We start from the raw sequence: 20937 nt of genomic DNA on the forward strand, positions 1-20937 counted from the left end.
CATTTACCATTATGTTAACTATGGGTTTTTCGTGTTTTAGCTGGTTGATGGCATTCCCTTCTCTTCCTAACTTCTGGAATCTTCTGATCCGTAGTCAGACATGTTATACATTGAGCCACTGGGCCCCACTCATCTTCCTAAATTCTTGTGAGTTTTTACCATGACAAGATAATGGATTTTGATAATTTTTTTCTTTTGAGATGATTATGTTGTTTTCCTTTCTTCTTTCTCTTAGGATTGGCGAACACAAATCATGTCCCAAGTTCTGCCTTCCACCTGTGAGTAAATACTTTTGTAAACAAATATTTACCGGAACACAGACGAGCCCATTTACTTACTCAGCATAGCTGAATAATTTCTAACAACTGTCACATGGACTGCAAAGTCTAAAATATTTACTATTTGGCTTATTATAGAAAAACATTTACCAAACATGATTTATTATGTTAATATGATGAAGTCATTAATTAGTTTTCAGATGTTAATTAAACGTCCATCCCTGAGAAATATCACAGTGTTATAGTGTACAATCTTTTTAACAATTAATTGATATTTTGCTGATATATTAAGAATTTTTCTTTTCTTTATTTTTAATGTTTGTATTTTTTTTTTAGACAGGGCTTCACATTCTCACAGAGGCTGGAGTGCAGTGGTGCCATCGTAGATAACTGCAGACAACATCCTGGGCTTAAGCAAATCTCCCAACTCAGCCTCTCAAGTATTTGGGACCACAGGCACACACCACCTTGCCTGATTTTTTTTTTTAATGTTTTTGTAGAATAGGATCTTTCTATGTTGGCTAGGCTTGTCTCAAACTCTCAGCCTCAAGCTATCTTCTCACCTCTGTCTTAAAAGTGCTGCAATTACTGTTGTGAGGTGCCACCCTGGTCCTTGTTAAGAATTTTTGTGTATTTTTTATGATGCATACTTATCTTTAGTTCCATTTTCTGTCATGTCTTTTGTCTAGATTTGGTCTCAGAATAATACTGACCTCCTAGAATAAGTTGGAAAGTAGTCCCCCTCTTCAAAACTTTTGCCAGTTGTGTATTGTTTATTATTTAAATATTTTATAAAATTTACCCATGAAACTACCTGAACCTGAGCTTATTTGGAGGGGACTATTTCTAATTACAAATTTAATTTTGTTACTTATTTTATGGGTCTAACAGATTTTGTGCTTTGTGTTGAGTCATTTTGGTAGTTGGTACCTTCATAGGAATGTGTCTATTTTATCTAGGTTGTCCAATTTATTGTCATAAAGTTGTTAACTATATCCACCTATATCCTTTTCAGTTGTGTAGGGTTGGTAGTGATGTCTCTAGTTTTATTTCTCCTTTTGGTAATTTGTGTTTTCACTCTTTTCTTCTTAGTCAGTCTAGCTAAGGTTTGTGAGTTTTGCTGACATATTCCAAGAACAATTTTTTTGTTTCATTAACTTTATATATTGTATTTTCTTAATTTCACGGATATCTGCTCTAATCTCTATTATTTCCTCTCTTCACCTTGCTCTGGTTTTACATTCTTTAATTATTCACCACATAATATAGTATTGTAATTATTGCTTTAATCAGTCATATATTTTAAAGAAGAGAAGAAATAAACAAATACATATGTATTGCCTTTTGTTAATCTACATATTTAACACTTCTGATTTTTTTTTATTTATTTCTGTGGGTTCAAATTACTATCTGATATCAATTCTTTTTAGTCTTATGGATTTTAGTATTCAAAGGAAGGTCTGCTATGAACAAACTATCTTAGCCTTTGTTTATTTCTAAGTATCCTTACCTTGCCTTCATTTTTAAAGAAGAGTTTTGCTAGAGAGAGAATTCCTTGTTTTCAAAGGGGGTTTGTTTTGCTTTTAGAACTTTGAATATGTCATTACACTGTTTTGTGTTCTCCATTGTTTCAGATGGTAATCCGACGTATAAGTAATGGGCTGTTTTATTCTTGGTGCTTTCAAGACCTGATGTTTTGTTTTGAACAGGTTGATACATTTAGGTATGTTTCTGTGTATTTATTCTACCAAGGATTTAGGGTTTCTTTTTTATATTCAAAAGTATACAGAAATGTCTTCATCAATTTGGAAATTGGTCAGCTATTATTTTTTCAAAATTTTTGTCTCTTTCTCTTCCTTTGAGATTTTCTTTATAGATATATTGATATACTTTACAGTGTTTTACTGATTTCTAAGGCTTTGCTCATTTTTCTTTAATTTATTTATCTTCTGTGTTTTTTCTTCAGTTGAATAGTTTGTATTGATCTACCTTCAAACTCACTAATTATTCTGCCACCTCAAATCTGCTGCTGAGCTCTTCTGAATTTTCTAAATTTCAATTGCATTTTTTTAAACTCCATAATTTCCATTTGGTCCTCTTCAAATAATTTATCTGTCCTTATTTTGTTTTGTGTTTGTTGATTCACTGTTATTACACTATTAACTCTTCAGGCATGATTTTCTTCTATTTTTAAACTTATTTTTCATAGCTTTTCTGAAGTCTTTATTTGATAAAACCAATATCTACTGACTGTTTCTCCCTCCTTAACTGTCCTGTATCTTTGGATGTCTCCATTTTTTATAGACAGCATATCATAGCAACTCTGAATTCTATTTTTCTCCTTATAAATTGATGTTTTATTTTTACCTTTTTATAAATTTGCTAGGATTGTTTGTTTGTTGGTTGTATTTTTTGTTTGTTTGTTTTAGGGTTCAGATTTACCTCAGCTAAATCTATGAAATCTGTCTGCTCCATGGTTTGTACTCCCTAATGTCCATGTTAAGTTTTTGTTTGTCTGACCATGTTTTGTTCTGTTTTTAATTCTTGCTTAAATGTAAGCCAAATTTTCTAGCAGTCACTTCTGTGTCTGTATAATTAGGTGGCAAGCTAATGATTTGAGAGAAATTGTGCTCAAGAGCCTTGAGCCAGTAAGGCTTTTGGTATATCTATTTGTATTTAGAAATATACATTCAAACATCAGGGTATTTTTTCCAATCTGATATCTCTTTTACTTTCCACTAGTTCTTTTCAAGTATCCTTCATGACTGCACACAGTTGAGTAAGAGTATATGGAGAGCTTGGGCCCTGTATAGTTTCCACCTTGCGTGTCTGAAACAAGCATGTCTATGCCTCAACAATGACCACAACCTCAAGCAAGTAGAACCACTATTCCTCCCTGCTTCCAAACCACGGAGATGGTCTATTTAATCAACAATGTCATTTTCTAGGAGAATTCTTTATCACTCCAAATAGAACTGTGAGGAGTAGCCACAGGCATGAACACTACAAATTCGCACTGTCACTACCCAAAGTGAAGCAGTTCTAAAGCAGAAGAGCTTCTCAAAAATCGCCTTTGGTCAATTAAAAGAGCATAAAAACTTTTATGCTCTTTTCATTAACTTTCATTAACTTTATTCCATTTTATCATTGCTTTTTGGAAGGGAAAATTTGCCAATCTCCTCATTTGTCCATAGCCAGAAGTCCTGCCTCTTTCTTCTTTACAACATTTCTAAAATTATTTGGTTAATAAGAAAGATGAAGTTAGTTTAGGATGAACATGCTTGTTTCTTGGATGAGAAAGTTTTCTTTCTTTTCTCTTTCCTTTTTCCTGAAATTTACCAAAGTGACAGCTTTTAGAGTGGCACTATAAAGGGAAGTCAGTTACCATTTTCTTTTGGTACCTATTAGTACTCAAATGAAATGCTCTAGATTTACTTTTTTTTCTCCAATTCTATTGACAAGAATAGGAAAAAATCTATTACTACAGAGAACAGTCACCCTACTAGACAGAAATTTTAGGACTTGTTTGTTTTATCTCTATTTTTTTTTAATCTCTGTATACCTGTTTAGAAACAGAGATTCAATGAAAGTTAATCTGATCTTATAATAAAGAGCCTTTGTTCTTTGAAGCAAATTAAAGAAAATTAATTTATTTTAAATGTTCTTTGGATGAGAAAGGAAGGAAACAAAGTGTTTTTTTTTTTAACAAAGTTTAGGAATAAAGATTTTTTTTCAAAAGGTCTTTCTAAGTCACATATAGTGTTTCAAGGGGGACAATGATATGAAACAGGTTTCACTCGGGGAGAATAATATGAAAAACTGATAGTACAATATTATAAAATACTTCATCAAATCTACAGCGTTCAGTAAGAGTGTTAGACATAGTTTAAATATAATTTGAAATAAAAATTTTCTTGTTATCTTATAGGCAGTTTTTGCTTTCATTATTTTCAGTTATCATTCTTAGAATAAAAAAATACATGTATGCCATAAAAATTCTCATTGATTTGACATTATAACATCTGTAGTCAAGTCTTGGTTGTGCAATTTGACGCAAATAATTAAATTTCTCTGAGTTTCATTTTACTTATGTGACATAAGGAATAGGAAATACCTCTCTTGTAGAAATGTTATAAAAAATAGAAAATGCCCGGGTGCGGTGGCTCACGCCTGTAATCCCAGCATTTTGGGAGGCTGAAGTGGGCAGATTACTTGAGATCAGGAATTCAACACCAGCCTGGCCAAGATGGTGAAAGCCGTCTTTACTAAAAATACAAAAAATTAGCTGGGCGTGGTGGCAGATGCCTGTAATCCCAGCTACTCAGTGGGCTGAGGCAGTAGACTCACTTGAACCCGGGAGGCGGAGGTTGCAGTGAGCCAAGATCGAGCCATTACACTTCAGCACGGGCAACAAGAGTGAAACTCTGTCAAAAAAAAAAAAAAAAAAAAATAGATGATACAGTACGGAATACAAAACAAATATAACAAAAACTGTTTCTTCCCACCACCACATGGAGAGATGAGCAAGGGAGTAGCTATTTCCTGGAGAGTCTAAAACTTATTTAAGTCTTGGAAAGAAGCACTTCAAAACTAGCCCCAAGGTCATTATATCCTTTCCTACTGAATATTTGGATCCAGTGGGGGCTGAGTTTCCCAGATCAGTTGGTAAGGGTCTTTTGTGGCATGAAAAGGAGACTGTTTGGAAAATAGGAAGAAGAATGGGTGGAATCAGAAAAGCTTGTGGTATAATCTCTGATTACATTACAATGATAGGTGGTTGAGACTATTTTGGTCCTGATTCCAGAAAATCCTTTAGTTTAAAATTGAGTCAAGATAAGCACAAAGAACTGTGCTATGATTTGAATATGTCTCCCAAATTTCATGTGCTGAACACTTAATCTCCAAATTGATATGTTGATTGGAGGTAGGGTCTTCAGGGAGTAATTAGGATTCGATAAGATCATTAGAGTGGGGCTTCATAAGAAGAGAAAGAGAGACCTGAGTGGACAGGCATGTTCTTACCCTCTCACCATGCGATGCCCTCTGCTATGTTATGATGTAGTGAGGAGGTCCTCACCAGTTGCTGGCACTGTGCTCTTGGGAATCCCAGCCCACAGAACTGTGAACTAAATAAACTTATTTTCTTCATAAATTATCTACTCTGTGGTATTCTGCTATCACAATAGAAAATAGACTAAGAAAATTGCTATAGAGAGGTGGAGTTGTTGCTATAACAAATAACCTGAAAATGTGGAAGTGGCTTTGAAACTGGATAATGGGTAAAGGCTGGAGCAATTTGGAGGAACAGACTAGAAAATGACTGTATTTCCACAGACTAAGCATTATGGGCAATTCTGGTTAGGGCTCAATGAGAAGACTGAGGGAATTCTGCAACTTCTTTGAAATTACTTATGTGGTTGTGTCTCAAAGAACATGGCTGACATGTGCTCATGCCCAAGGGCTTTATAGAATGCAGAATCTCAGGGCAATAAACCAGGTTATATGGCAGAAGGAAATGTCTAAGCAGCAAAGCATTCAGACTACTGCATGGCCACTTTTAAAGACTTATAGTAAGATGAGAAACAAAATAGAGCATGAAAATTTGCAAGATTCACAGCCTGGCCATGTGGTAGAGAAAGAAAACATTTTTCGTCAGAAGAAACCAAGAATATGATCCAGTGACAGTTTTCTAAGAAGATTAGTACTGACAAAAAGAATCAAGACAGTAGGAGAAAGACCCTGAAGTCATTTCAGAGATCTTTAAAACAGCCTTTTCATCACAAGTCCGGAACTCTAAAAGGCATAATGGTTTTGGAAAATGGGTCTCTGCCCAGCACTTCCTTGGTTCTCTGCTCCTTGCATTTCAGTGTAGTGCTCCTCAGCTACCACAGCTGTGGCTGAAGCAGCCCCAAGTGTGGCTCCAGTCTTCACTCTGGAAAGTACAATCATAAAAGTTGGCAACATCTATCTGGTGATCATTCTGCAGGTATGCAGAATGCAAGAGGGGTCATGGCCTAGATTTCAACACCTAGATTTCAAAGGGTGTTGCAAACAGCCTGGGGGACAAAGTAGAGATTTGTTGCAGACATAGAGCCACCACAGAGTCCCTGCTAGGCAATGCTGAGAAGAAATGTGGGGTCACCAAAAGCAAATGCAACAAAAACAAAAATAAATAAATGGGACCTAATTAAACTAAAAAGCTTCTGCACAGTAAAAGAAATAAAATCAGCAGAGTAAATAGACGACAACCCACAGAATGGGAGAAAATATTTTTCCAAATTACAAAGCCCACAAAGAACCACTATCCAGAATATACAAGGAACTCAAACAAATCAGCAGGAAAAAAACAAATAATCCCATCAAAAAGTGAGCGAAGGACAAAAATAAACATTTCTCAAAAGAAGAGGTACAAAAAAATGGCCAAGAAGCATATGAAAAAATGCTCCACATCACTAATTATCAGTGAAATGCAAGTTAAAACCACAATGAGATCACCTTACTTCTGCAAGAATGGCCGTTATTAAAAAGCCAGCAAACAATAGGCATGGGTGTGGATGTGGAGTAAAAGGAACGCTTATTCACTACTGGTAGGAATGTGAATTAGTACTACCCCTATGGAAAACAGTATGGAGAGTCCTTAAAGAACTATAAGTAAATCTACCATTCGATCTAGCAATCCCACTACTGGGTATCTACCCAAAATAAAATAAGTTGTTATATCAGTAAGACACTGGTGCACATATGTTTATAGCAGCACAATTCACAACTACAACAATGTGGAACCAACCTGTGTGCCCATCAACTAAAGTTGATAAAAAAAATGTAATATATATATACACACACACCATGGACTATGACTCACCCATTAAAAAGAATGAAATGATGTCTTTTGCAGAAACTTGGATGGAGCTGGAGACCATTATTCTAAGTCAAGTAACACAGGAGTGGTAAACCAAAAACCATATGTTCTCACTTATAAGTGGGAACTAAGTTATGTATATGCAAAGGCATGCATAGTGATATAATGGACATTAAAGACTCAGAATAGGGAGGGTGGCAGGGAGGCTCAAGGTAAAAAATCACACATTAGGTATAATGTACACTACTTGGGTGACGTGTGCATTAAAATCTCAAAATTCAACACTATATAATTCATCCATGTCAAAAAATCCACTTATACCCCCAAAGCTATTGAAATAAAAAATGTAAACAAAAAAGAAATGTGGGGTCAGAGCTGCCACAGAGAGTGCCCACCAGGCTACGCCTAGTAGATCACTGTTGGGACCCCAGAACTGCACAGCCACCAGTGTGCAGTGCCAGACTAGGAGAACTGAAGTGTGGGTTGAGCTGGGTAAAGCCATGTGTCAGGCTGCCCAAAGCCTTGGGAACACAACTTTCACCTCCATGTATCTGAGAGGTGGCACACGAGCAAAAGATTATTCTTTAGTTTTTCAACTTAATTTGTGCTCCTTGTTGGATTTTGAACTTACTTGGGATCAGTTACCCCTTTCTTCTAGCCTCCTTCCCTCTTTTGAAATGGAAATGTCTATCCTATGCCTGCCCCATCATTGTATTTTGTAAAGTACGTAACTTGTTTTGATTTCACAGGTTCATAGCTGAAGAAAGTTTGCCTCAGGATTAATCATGCCTTAAGCACACCCATATCTGATTTAGATGAAACTCTGGACTTTGGGCTTTTGAGTTGGTGCTGGATTGAGTTAAGACTGGGGTTGTTGGGATGGATTAATGTATTTTGCACATGAAAAGGAGATGAATTTTGGGGGCCAAGGGTGGAATGCTATGGTTTGAATGTGTCCCCCAAACTATGTGTTGGAAACTTAATCTCTAAATTAATATGTTGATTGGAATTTCAGCATTTGAGAGGTAATTAGAATTAGATAAAGTCATTGGGATGGGACACTCATGATGCAACTTGGGGCTTTATAAAAAGAAGAGACCTAAGGTGACAAACACACTTTTTCTTCTTACTACGTGATACCCTTTTGCCATGCTATGTTGCAAGAAGACTTTCACCAGGTGCTGGTGCCATGTTCTTGGACTTCCCAGTCTCCCAAACCATGAGCCAGGTAAGTTTATTTATAAGTTATCCAATCTGTGGTATTCTTTTATAGTAACAGAAAACAGACTAAGACAGAATACTACAGCATGTAGTGTGCATGATTGAGGCAGCAACTCTAATGGCATACCCAGATGCGAAGTGCTGAAACCTTACTACCCTTGGCAAAATTTCAAAAGTAGTTTCCATTGTCAGAGCCTCTACATGAGTTAAAGACAGTCAATAACTCACTTCCATCCACAAATCTAAGGATGTACATATTGTACCATAATCTCCCACAGTCCATTTGCTGGCATTTTTCAATAATTTTACCATAACACTTGACTTTGAAGAAGTGGACTTTTTTTTATCAGTGAATGTATATTTTTGGTTAGGGTTCACAAGAAACATGTTGGATAGACTTTAGACAAGAATCTTTTCACAAACCACTGATCAGACTCAGAATAAAATAAAGCCTGGTCAGCATTTTGCTACAAGTCAGTTCCCTATTCAATCACCCAGAGCCTCACCAATAAAATAAGATGTGAAAATTATGCACCTGCATTTGCGTATGGCTGTACAACTGGGTATCCACATAATAGGATCTTCAATTCAAATATATTTTCCACGATTTTTATCCAGCACCCTTGACTGAGCTCTTACGATATTAAATCTTTCTATCCTGATATCTAAAATTTTCTGAAGCATGTTTTCAAATGATTTTCTTATACTGTATTTGTACTATCAATTCCTGCTGAGAAACAATTAAAATTTTGTGTAATATAGTTTTCAAGATTATTTCATTTTTGTAATAAATTTATGAGGTAGGTCATGCCAGTACTATTATTACTAAATGAAAGGTGAGCAGTGGCACAAACACAAAAGTATTCTAGCTATAAAATAAAATAGTTTCATGAAAGCAATGGGGATAGAACATTGTTTTATAATGCTCCTTATAATGCTGGTGATTGGAAACTGATCTAACACTTGTAAACCAACTGTTTTGCATTTCTTTGGATAACAGGACTTAAGAGGAAAAAAAATAATAAAAGTTAAAGTTTCTCAACATATATAAAAATGAACAGCGTTTTCATAGGTTTTTCTCTTTAATTACATTTCCTCTGGGCATACATGCATTATTTTTCAGTAGTCATTAGGGATTTTAAAATGGTTTGTAGCCCACATGCTTGAGGGAGAAAGCACAAAACAAAACTTATTCTCCAAGCTGGGTATAATTTGCTAGCATTGCATATCCAGGTTACTTATGGTGGAATGATGTGGCGTATTTGCCTCTTATACTCTGTTTTCTGAATACTTACTTACTAAGCAATAACACACTAATTGAAGTCCATTTTAAATGCATGTACGGTGTAAAGTATTTAAATAAGAGGCTGAATTTATAAAAGGCAAGATACCCTAGTGTAGAATAAGTGGCACCGTTCTGAAGTGAAATTTTTATTTTTTATTTTTATTTATTTTTTTTTTTTGAGACGCAGTCTTGCGCTGTTGCCCAGGCTGGAGTGCAGTGGCGTGATCTCGGCTCATTACAAGCTCCGCCTCGTGGGTTCACGCCATTCTCCTGCCTCAGCCTCCCTTGTAGCTGGGACCACAGGTGCCCGCCACCAAACCCGGCCAATTTTTTTTGTGTGTGTATTTTTAGTAGAGACGGGGTTTCACCGTGTTAGCCAGGATGGTCTCCATCTCCTGAACTCGTGATCCGCCCGTCTCGGCCTCCCAGAGTGCTGGGATTACAGGCGTGAGCCACCGCGCCCGGCCTTGAAGTGAAATTTTTAATAAAGAAATTACTCAAATATATATTTTACTTATGCAATGTGTTTCTAATAAGATATTTTAGGAGAATTTAGAAAGCTTTAAATAGGAAGATGACTAGATTTTCGTTCTATGTAACTCAGTGGTAATCTGACCCAATACTCTTCATTTTCAGCCTGCAACATCCGACAGCTTCAGTTACTGTGAGTAATTGTAACCAAGGCAACATGACAGGGCATAATTAATGACTGGAACTTATCTTCAAAATATGAAGAACATTCCAAATAATAAATATTGGAATAATAACAATACCTCATACCTCTCTCTACCTTCAACGCTCTTGAAATATCTCCACAAATTAATAATAGTGATTTTGCATACAGGAGGATATGATTGACATGCATATAATATTAAAAACAGAATTAATTATAGTAAAATTGACATATTGTTAAATTTATATCAAAAGCTTTCCTAAATCTCTACAAACATATAAAAGCAGATGTTCTCCCTCTTTCTATCTCTTTCATGCCCATCTAAGTTGAAAGTTGTGTGAAGGTATTCCATATAAATAAGATATTTTAAAGGAAGTAGATTTAGCAGTCAGATTATCTTGGCTACAAATCATATACTAGCCTTTTGACCCTGGGCATTCATGACATTCATTAATCTTTTTCACTCTTAGTTTCTTCTAATAGGAAAGTAAGGTTGATGTTAAAAACATCAACATATTAATGTAGTTGTTGAGAAAATTATATGAAAGTGTGTAAGTAAAGTGTGTATCTTAGTACCTTCCAACCAAAGAATACACATTCAATAGATTAGTTTGTAGGCCCATTAACACATAAATGTATCATATATCAGGCATTCTTCTAGATTCTGTGATATAGCAGCCCCTGATGTAAAAGGAAGTTAATTTTGAATGCGGCCTCTCCTGATGGGAGATGGTGGGAACCCAGAGTTAACAACTGACTTGTCTCACCAACTCAGAGTGAGCAATTATAGCCGCTATTTTTATACTTTGTTTTTATTCTATATTTTTTATTTTCAATTTGATGCATAGGGCTTTGTTATATCTCTGTGTGTGTGCGTGTGTGTGTGTGTGTGTGTGTGTGTATGTGTGTATAAAACAGAACCCAGATTAATTCTTGCTTTTTTTTGTTTTCAAATCTGTCACTACCCTCATATTTGGTGAATGTTGCTTTCCTTAGATCAGTTGGGTTTTGATTTTTCTTTATTTTAATTGAATTTTTTAAATATTTAGTTAACTGTTGGTTCACATGCAGTTGTAAGAAATAATGCAAAGAGATATTCCATGCCCTTTACCCAGTTTTCTTCTAGTGGTAACATCTTTCAAATTTGTAGGACAATATCACAACCAGGATATTGACGGTGATATAGTCAAGGTACGTTTCCTCCCCACAAGGAAGCTTCACTGTGTTCTTATATAGCTGCCTCTACTCCCCCACAACTTCATAACCGTAAACCCATGACAACCACTAATCTTCCATTTTGTAATTTTGTCAGTTCAAGAATATTACATAAATGGAACCATACAGTATATAATCTTTGGAGATTGGCTTTTTTTGTTGTTGTTGTTGTTGTTGTTTTAACTCAAGATACTATCCTGGAAATTCAGTCAGGTTGTTGTGTTTATAAGTTTATTCTTTTTTTAATCACCAAGTAGTATTTCTTGACATGGGTGTACCATGATTTGTTTAGACACCCACTTGGTGAAGGACATCTGGGTCGTTGCCAGATTTTGGCTATCATGATTAAAACAGTTATATAAACATTTGTGCACAGGTTTTCATGTGAAAATAAGTTTGCATAACTCTAGGTAATTATCTGGGAGTGTAATTGCTGGGTTGTAGGCTAGTTGTATGTTTAGTTCTAAAGAAAGTGCTGAACTGTTTTTTCAAAGTGGTTGTACCGTTTTACATTCACATCAGCAATGTATGAGTGATCCAGTTTTTCTGCTTCCTTGCCCAGCATTTGGTGTCATCAGTGTTTTTCATTTTAGCCATTCTTATAGGTGTACAGCAGTATCTTACTGTGGTTTTAATTTGCATTTTCCTAAAGGGTAGCAGTGTTGAACGTCTTTTTCTGCCTTTTTTAAATTTGAAGGATGAGTTACTATTTTTTGTTTTTTTTCTTAATAATAAAGCCATTGATGTTCTACATTTTCTATGATTTTATGGAATGACTTTATTTTTACATTTTTCTAAATATACTATAATAGTGATTTTCATTCTTTCCTTGATCTTATAGTTTGTTTTTGTTATTGCTTTGTTTACCAGAACTATTAACACTCATTTTTTTAAGAACGTTTTTCTTTATAATCATATTGTCAAACAAGAATTGAAAAATGTCATGTTATGCTATTATAAAACTTTGTTAAAAAAATTTCATACACACCCAAAATCTGTCAAAACTTGATGCATTCTAAGTTAGCTCATATTTTCCCTTTTTTTCTTTTTTTTATTATACTTTAAGTAATAATCATTTTTTTAGAACTACTCCTTCTCATGCAGTTTATTCTTATCTGAACTTGACTAAATTAAGTGATACCTAGAGAGTTTGTAAAGCATTATTTCTGGATATGTTTGTGAGGATGTTTCAGCAGAAGATTGGTGTGTGAGTTGGTGGACTGAATGGGCAAATTCCACTCTTAATATAAGAGGGCATGGAGAGAACAAAAAGTCAGGAGAAAGGCAAATTTGTTTCAGCTGATCCTGAAACTCTCAGGCTTGATCAGCCATGCTGCTGGGTTCCAGGTTCTTCTGCTTGCTGACAGCCTATCAGGGGCCTTCTCAGCCTCCATAACCATGTGAGCCAATTCACCTAATAAGTCCCATCTCATCTCATCTATCTATCTATCTATCTATCTATCTATCTATCTATCTATCTATCTATAATTTATCCTTTATGTTGGTTCTGTCACTCTGGAGAACTCTGACAAACACAAACACAAAAAGAGAAAACTGGATGTAGGATGACCACCCAAGGAAATGTCTTATTTATTTGGATAGTTAATACAGAGTACAATCTACAACCAAAATCGTCCCACTGTTCTTCGACTTGATAAGGTAGATGAGACACACCTAGAAGAAATAACAAAGGAAAATATCAGAGAAAAGAAATTTTTTTCAGGATCATTCAAATAATTTTTTATGTTATGCTAAAAACATTTTAATGTTAACTACTATGCCATGGGGTAAAGGTGAAGGAACTCGGGGCATTAACTTTTCATTCTGGAATTTTTTGTTGTTTAATATTGGAGTTCACTGGTTGGTTTTAAACTATATCTTGGGTGACAAAATATATAAGTATTTTGCCTATTTAATTGACTTCTTTGCATATAAATCAAAATATTTACTTTGAATGCATAGTTGACTCCTGAGCAATGCAAGGGTTAAGAGTGCCAACCCCGCTTGCAGTAAAAAGTCCACTTATAACTTTTCATTTTCAAAAAATGTAGCTACTAATAGCCTACTATTAACCAGAAACCTTACCGATACCATGTATGACTGATTAAAGACTATTTAGTATGTCGTATGTATTATACCCTGTATACTTACAATAAAGTAAGCTAGAGAAAAGAAAATATTATTAAGAAAATCATAAAGGAGAGAAAATACATATACATCCTCATCGTCTTAACATGAGTAAACTGAAGAGGAGGAGGAAGTGGAGGGATTGTTCTTGCTCCCTCGGGTGACAAAGGCGGAAAAGATGGAGAGAGTGAAAGGAGAGGCAGACAAATTTGGTGTAATTTTCCTCTGAAATATGTCTGAATTATCCTTAATTCCATCATTTGCTTTACTTTCAGTGCCCACATCATAAAAGAGTCCACATTATAATAAAAAAAATCAAGAGTAATTTTGAGTTATCAGAATCCTTCTGGCAAATTATCTAATATCAATCTGTTTTCCAGCATTAGTTCTTCTACAGCTCTTTCTTCATCATCTGACACTGGTTCAGAAGGACTCATCTCCATCAAATCATCTTTTGTTAATTGTTCTGCTGTGGTATCTGTTAGGTCTTGAATTTTTCAAAATCCATATCTCAAAACACTTCACTTGCCCCCGTTTTTGGCATATTCACCATCTCTTTCATGATTTTCCTTATTGGCTTTATCATAAATCTTGTGAAGTTATGCACAACTTCTGGACACAATTTTCTCTGGCAGGAATTTATTATTTGGAGCTTAATGCCTTTCACAGCATTTTTTTTAACATCAATGACATCCATGGTGTAATTCCGCCAAACTTTCATGGTACTCTCTCCATTGGGGTTCTCTTCCATAACATTGACAATTCTTTCAATTAAGGTCGTGTGTAATAACGCTTAAAGGTCTTTATGATCAGGTCTCAAGACCCTGATCTGGAGGCCAATTTAGAGACATTGTGTTTTGGGGCAAGTAGACCACTTTGAACTCATGAGATTCTGGGTTACCAGGGTCATTGTCCAATAACAAAAGGACTTTAAAAGCTGGTCCCTTACTAACAAGCGTCTTCTTGACTTAAGGGACAAAGCATCATTTAAATCAACCCAGAAAAATAATTTTCATTGTCCAGATCTCCCGTTGCACAACTAAAAAACTGGCAGCGGGTGTTTGTCTTTTCCCTACAAAGCTCCAAGTTTTGCGGCTTTATAGATAAGACCAATCCTGATTATAAACCCAATTTCATTTGCACAAAACAGTAGAGTTAGCCTATCTCTTCCTGCCTAAAATTCTGGTGCTTTCTTCGATTTCTTACCAATAAATATCCTTCGCAGCATGTTTTTCCAGAATAGGGCACATTTGTCTTCATTAAAAACCTTTTTACACAGATATTCTTTCTCCTTAATGATTTTCTTTATGGTATGTGAGAAATTGCTTTCATACTTTTGGCCTGCAGAAGCCTCTTCTGCATTCTTCAAAATTTTTAACCTAACCTCTTTCTAAAATTATCAAACCATCCTTTACTGCCATTAAATTCTCCAGCATTAGATCTTTCATCTTTGTTTTGCTTTCAGTTGTCATATAATGACTTTGCTTTTTCTCAAATCTATTAGCATTGTTAGGTATGCCTTATAGCAATTTTGCACTCATGTGAAAGCTGTATTTTCCACTATGAGATGAAAGGCATATTGCAAAAAGTGCAAGGTTATCATGCCTGCTGGCATAAGCTACAATGATGATTTGACAAATTTTCTTTTTTAAAAAAAATGGTCTTTAGGCTTGGTATTTTTTAACCTGAAATGGTGAAAAACCTCAGCTGCAGACCTCACTCTATGGTACATATCAAAGAATTGAATTTTTTCTTGTAATGTCATGATTTTTCTCTGTTTCTTGGGGGTACATCCAGCATCACGAGTGGCACTTCATATGGGTCTCATCCTGTCATTGGCAGTTTACCATATTGCACTAAACACAATAAAAAATATGTAAGAAACTTGAGAGATCACTTTTACTGTGATATGCATTTTACTAAAGAGAGGAACTATGAACATGAAGAGAATTACCTTCACAAAATGTTTTAACCAGATTCAACACTTGAACTCACCACAATAGCAATAGAAGGTGGCTACAAATTTAGTACAATACTAAAGCATGTATTAAAGCTAATTTTATGCGGTTAGATTTAACAGTGCATCTTTACATTTCTTTGGATTGAAATAACACCATGTATGGTCTGTAAGTGTTTGTGTGCATAAGTTTTTATAAATTTTAACTATAATAGATTTATGTATATTTAGTCATGGTAAATAACATTACAGACTAGTATATAAACATTCTATGCATTCATGATGTAACTATTTTTTTTCAATATTTCTAGGCTACACAGTTCATCTGAAAATTTTTAAAAATTGTTACAAATCTCCAAAACAAGTTTCCAAAATATTTACTGGAAAAAAAAAAATCCACACATAAGTGGATCCATGTAGCCCAAACCTGTGTTGTTCAAGGGTCAAATGTACTGTGGTGTTTTAGATCATCTTAAGTTCCCTTGCTCTGTCTTAAAAGTACACAGGTCATTTGAACAACAAAATCAGGGATTTGAAGAAAAGTTACTTTTTCTTACTTGTATATTCTTGTGTTGTGACACATAAGCAATCATGAAGTTGAAGCAGGTGGGAGTGGTTAGAAAAAATAGCTTTAGATAGTTGTTAATGTAATCATAACAAGAAATGGTGCTTAGATGACAATGCTGCTTAATACCAAGATTCTGTATTTGCATTTTGACTTTAAAAATATCTGTAGAGACTGAGCATGGTGGCTCATGCCTGTAATCCCAGCACTTTGGGAGGCCGAGGCAGGTGGATCACAAGGTCAAGAGATCGAGACCATCCTGGCCAACATGGTGAAATCCAGTCTCTACTAAAAATCCAAAAAAAAAAAAAAATAGCCGGGTGTGGTGGCATGTGCCTGTAGTCCCAGCTACTCAGGAGGCTGAGGCCAGAGAATCGCTTGAATCCGGGAGACAGAGGTTGCAGTGAACCGAGATTGTGCCACTGCATTCCAGCTGGGGGGCAGAGCAAGACGCCGTCAAAAAAAAAAAAAAAATCTATAGAATAGCTTCCTTCCTGTGTGTGTTTGTGCACACACACCCATGCACACATGCACATATGTTATACATGAGTATTAGTATTGGCATTAGTAATAGAGTTCCATCTAGTGTTTACAGATATTCTAAATCATAGGTAAATTTGTGTTTTCTTATTTAATTAAAAAATCATTTCAGGAAAAATGTTATTAATTAAACATATTTACTTACCCATTCAGCCCTATTAAAACAGAAAAGTGAAACATTTTAAAGGATTATCAAATCATGATAAAAATCTTGCTATTGCTATTATAAAATAGAGTAGGTTTATAAATGCTTAGGTAATTATAACTAATATGTACAATTAATGCATAATTAATATTATAAAACTGCTGTTTTATTAACAGAAGAAACTAAATTATTTGCTTATTATTTAGTGTTCAGAAATCTCTAAATTTTTGCAGTGTTTCTCAACTTCAATTTGTCTATGAAATTCTCAGTTCCTAAGTTTCCACTGAAGTTAGTTACAATGGCATTCAAAGCTAAACACAAAATGCCTACAAGCTATGAAATGTTATATAATTTTAAAACCAGGTTACTCACACAATATACAATTAGTTTTACTAACCCTGTTGGTTTTGAGAGATCTTATTGTGCACCAATAAAGTTTTGGTAATAAAAATGAGTCCCAGTGTAATGGATCATAATAATAATTGTGTTCAGCTAAAATATTGAAAACCCTAAGCAATGGAACTGCAGTCTGCTCATGTGTTAACAGCTCTCTAAATATCTGGAAAATATGATTTCCTTTTTATGCCAATTTCTATACAAATTTCATTGATTCCCTCATTCAATACTGTTCATTAGCCCCCCAGAACTGTTCCAAATTCTCTATATATGTAGAATGGGAGAAACTGTTAATCATTTCCCTGTATCCGTTATTCTTATTTTCTTTTTAAGGCGTGAAATACATCACCCCTTTCCCTGCTCCTGCCACCATTAAAATTGTGTTTGGCATCTGACCACCAAGATAGAGACATTTCCTAGACTGTTTTGCAGCTAGGTACTTAGGTAAGTACTGCCCTGAGATTGAATTTAAACCAACGTATATAAGCATAAATATTGTGTCCAAATTGTGTACAACTTCTTGGTCATCCCTTTAAAACTAAAACTATTTTCCCAACACTGCCTCTTTTTCCATTCTGCAGACAGTAATGAAGATGGGGCCACCATTCCCTGAGAAAATCAAGTGGGAAAGTCCTGAGTCCTTTAATGACTTTACAGAGGACAGCCTCCTGGCCAGCTGAACAATGTTTTTGAGAGACAAATAAACTCCTATCATATTCATGCAATTGTACCTATGGGTCTCCTGTCTTGTTGTTAGAATGGATTTATTTGAACACTAACCAAGATTGATAAGTACAAAAGAAAAATAAAACATAGTCTTTGGCCTAAAGGATACTCTAATCTAATGAACCAGACAAAAAAATGGGAAACTGTATATAATGCAAAATCACTATCATGATAGATGTCTGCAGAAAAGATGTGGTCACCGAAGAAATTCTGCCTTGAGAAATTAAATAAGGCTTCAGATAAGTAGTGGCATTTAAATTGATCTTGAAATAGTGGTTTAAGTTCATTACATGAAGAAACAGGGAATAACAGGTAGAAAAGATTCTACAGATAAAAAGAACACCATCAACAAAGGCATGGGGGAAGGAGTGCAGAGTAAATGAGGCATTTGGTGGATAGCAAGAAAATGATGGGTCAGAGAAGGGAGTTACTGGCTGATAAGATCCTGGAAAAAGAACTATGATAGGTTGGATTACCTTGTGAATAGAGCTTTAATGTCATAAAGAGAATTTGTACTTTACCTGACAGAAAATGAACTTTTAGCAAACAGGTGAAATGAACATGCAATCTATGAAATCATCTAGGGTTGATATATTCTACATGGCATCAGCCATGGTCAAAGGGAGTGCTTCTTGATTTCTTATTATATGTGATTTTCCTTTATCATGAGAAATATTCTGTGGTGTGGTAAGAGCTTCCCTCATTCAAAATAAAATGTAAGCAGCCACTCAGCTATGAAGGGGCAACACAAAGAGATAACAGACACCCTTCTTCTCTCTTATAATAGATGTAATTAATCTACCATTTACATTTTAAATAATTGGAAATATGGACAGTAATTGGAGAAATTTCGAGCTAATATTTCTCCTGCATTCATCCCCAGCAGTCAGTGCAGCTGAAATATTTTAAAAATCAAATGTAGCATTGCCTTTCATAATTTCAGGGTCACCAGCAATTGATATTTTGAATATATTTGCATGTAATTTGCTTCATCTGTATAAACAGCAACAAAAAAAAAAAAACACAAGATAGAAGCAACTAGTAAAATAATCCTAAAAAGTACCAATCACTACATAGTTTCAGCCACACAAAAGACATACTGTGTTATAATGTTGAGGAAATGGTTGCTATATCCTTTTCTCCACTGAACTACCTAAATGTTAAAAGAGGACTGTTTCTACTACTTACTCTTTTTTTCACATTTTTCACATCATAATCATGTACTACCATTAAATGTCAACTGATAGAATCCTGAGTCCTAGGTTTTGTGGGTTAGTTAGGCTCCTCCAAATTTGAAAACTGAGTCTGCAGCCAGAGGGAATTTAATAATATATGGAATTAATGATTGTCAATCAATGAGAAACTGAAATAAATCAGGGAATAAGCTCGATGGTATAAGTTAGTCAAATCAATGAGTTTTCACAGTTGGAAATTTAATTGACTATTAAGCCAACTTTTTCAAAACTGTCACACTATCAAAGATAATATCAAGCACAGCAAAGCTGTACATGAAGGCCAGACTGCAATCTCAGACACAGTAATTGGCAAATAGTGCAAGGCAGCTGTCTATGCATTCTTGATATGTTTCTGCTTCTTTGTGGTATAACTTTACAATCGTTGAAAGAACTAACAGTCCAATAGGTCACAGAGTTTTTGAAAGTAGGTCTCCATCTCCTCAGACAAAGCTTCTGAAAATATAGAGATACTTTTGGGAGTAGATATGAATATTTTGCCTAAGATTTAACATTCTAAAAGCACTCAGATATTTTTGTTCTCACTTAGAAACAATTTAATGTTACAGATGCAAGCTGTATTTAAGCAGAGAATTTCAAAAGGTCCAACATTTTTTCTCATTCTCTAGAGGATATTTCTGGTGCATAATTTAGAAATGGATATATTATTCATATTTGGGATATAAATTCAGAAACATGATTTCAAAATTTTTTTTGGATTAAGGGAAGTTAGCCTGTTGGAAATGCTCACCATCACTGGCCATCAGAGAAATGCAAATCAAAACCACAATGAGATACCATCTCACACCAGTTAGAATGGCAATCATTAAAAAGTCAGGAAACAATAGGTGCTGGAGAGGATGTGGAGAAATAGGAACACTTTTACACTGTTGGTGGGACTGTAAACTAGTTCAACCATTGTGGAAGTCGGTGTGGCGATTCCTCAGGGATCTAGAAGTAGAAATACCATTTGATCCAGCCATCCCATTACTGGGTATATACCCAAAGGACTATAAATCATGCTGCTATAAAGACACATGCACACGTATGTTTATTGTGGCACTATTCACAATAGCAAAGACTTGGAACCAACCCAAATGTCCAACAATGATAGACTGGATTAAGAAAATGTGGCACATATACACCATGGAATACTATGCAGCCATAAAAAATGATGAGTTCATGCCCTTTGTAGGGACATGGGTGAAATTGGAAATCATCATTCTCAGTAAACTATCGCAAGAACACAAAACCAAACACTGCATATTCTCACTCATAGGTGGGAATTGAGCAATGAGAACACCTGGACACAGGAAGGGGAACATCACACTCTGGGGACTGTTGTGTGGTGGGGGGAGGAGGGAGGGATAGCTTTAGGAGATATACCTAATGTTAAATGGCAAGTTAATGGGTGCAGCACAGCAGCATGGCACATGTATATATATGTAACTAACCTGCACATTGTGCACATGTACCATAAAACTTAAAGTATAATAATAATAAAATAAAATTTAAAAAAAAGAAAGAAATAACAGATACTAATAAAAACATTTGTTAAACATGAGTAAAGTCAATTAGCTATCCTGAATGGGATCCTCATAGAGAATAATTTCATTTCATTTCAAGAAGCAAGATCAACACTTTTGGCTCAATATGAACATAGTTGTATTCATATGTCTACAACTTCCCAATTTTCCAATTTTATACTAAGACTGAGT

At 35.1% G+C, this 20937-nt stretch overlaps 1 long non-coding RNA gene across 2 annotated transcripts in view; it reads left to right on the forward strand.

The window, feature by feature from the left end:
* The first annotated feature begins 1910 nt into the window (after positions 1 to 1910).
* LOC134738522 (uncharacterized) overlaps positions 1911 to 20937 on the forward strand; it is a 68327-nt gene continuing 49300 nt past the window's right edge. Inside the window, exons 1-3 of one of the 2 annotated variants that reach the window (XR_010124258.1) lie at positions 1911 to 2001; positions 10280 to 10307; positions 17595 to 17705. This is a non-coding gene — a long non-coding RNA (uncharacterized LOC134738522). The remainder of the gene's footprint in view (positions 2002 to 10279; positions 10308 to 17594; positions 17706 to 20937) is intronic. The other variant, XR_010124259.1, reaches the window with a different exon arrangement.

This window comes from Pongo pygmaeus, chromosome 1 (assembly GCF_028885625.2).
Source record: "Pongo pygmaeus isolate AG05252 chromosome 1, NHGRI_mPonPyg2-v2.0_pri, whole genome shotgun sequence".
NCBI lineage: Eukaryota > Metazoa > Chordata > Mammalia > Primates > Hominidae > Pongo > Pongo pygmaeus.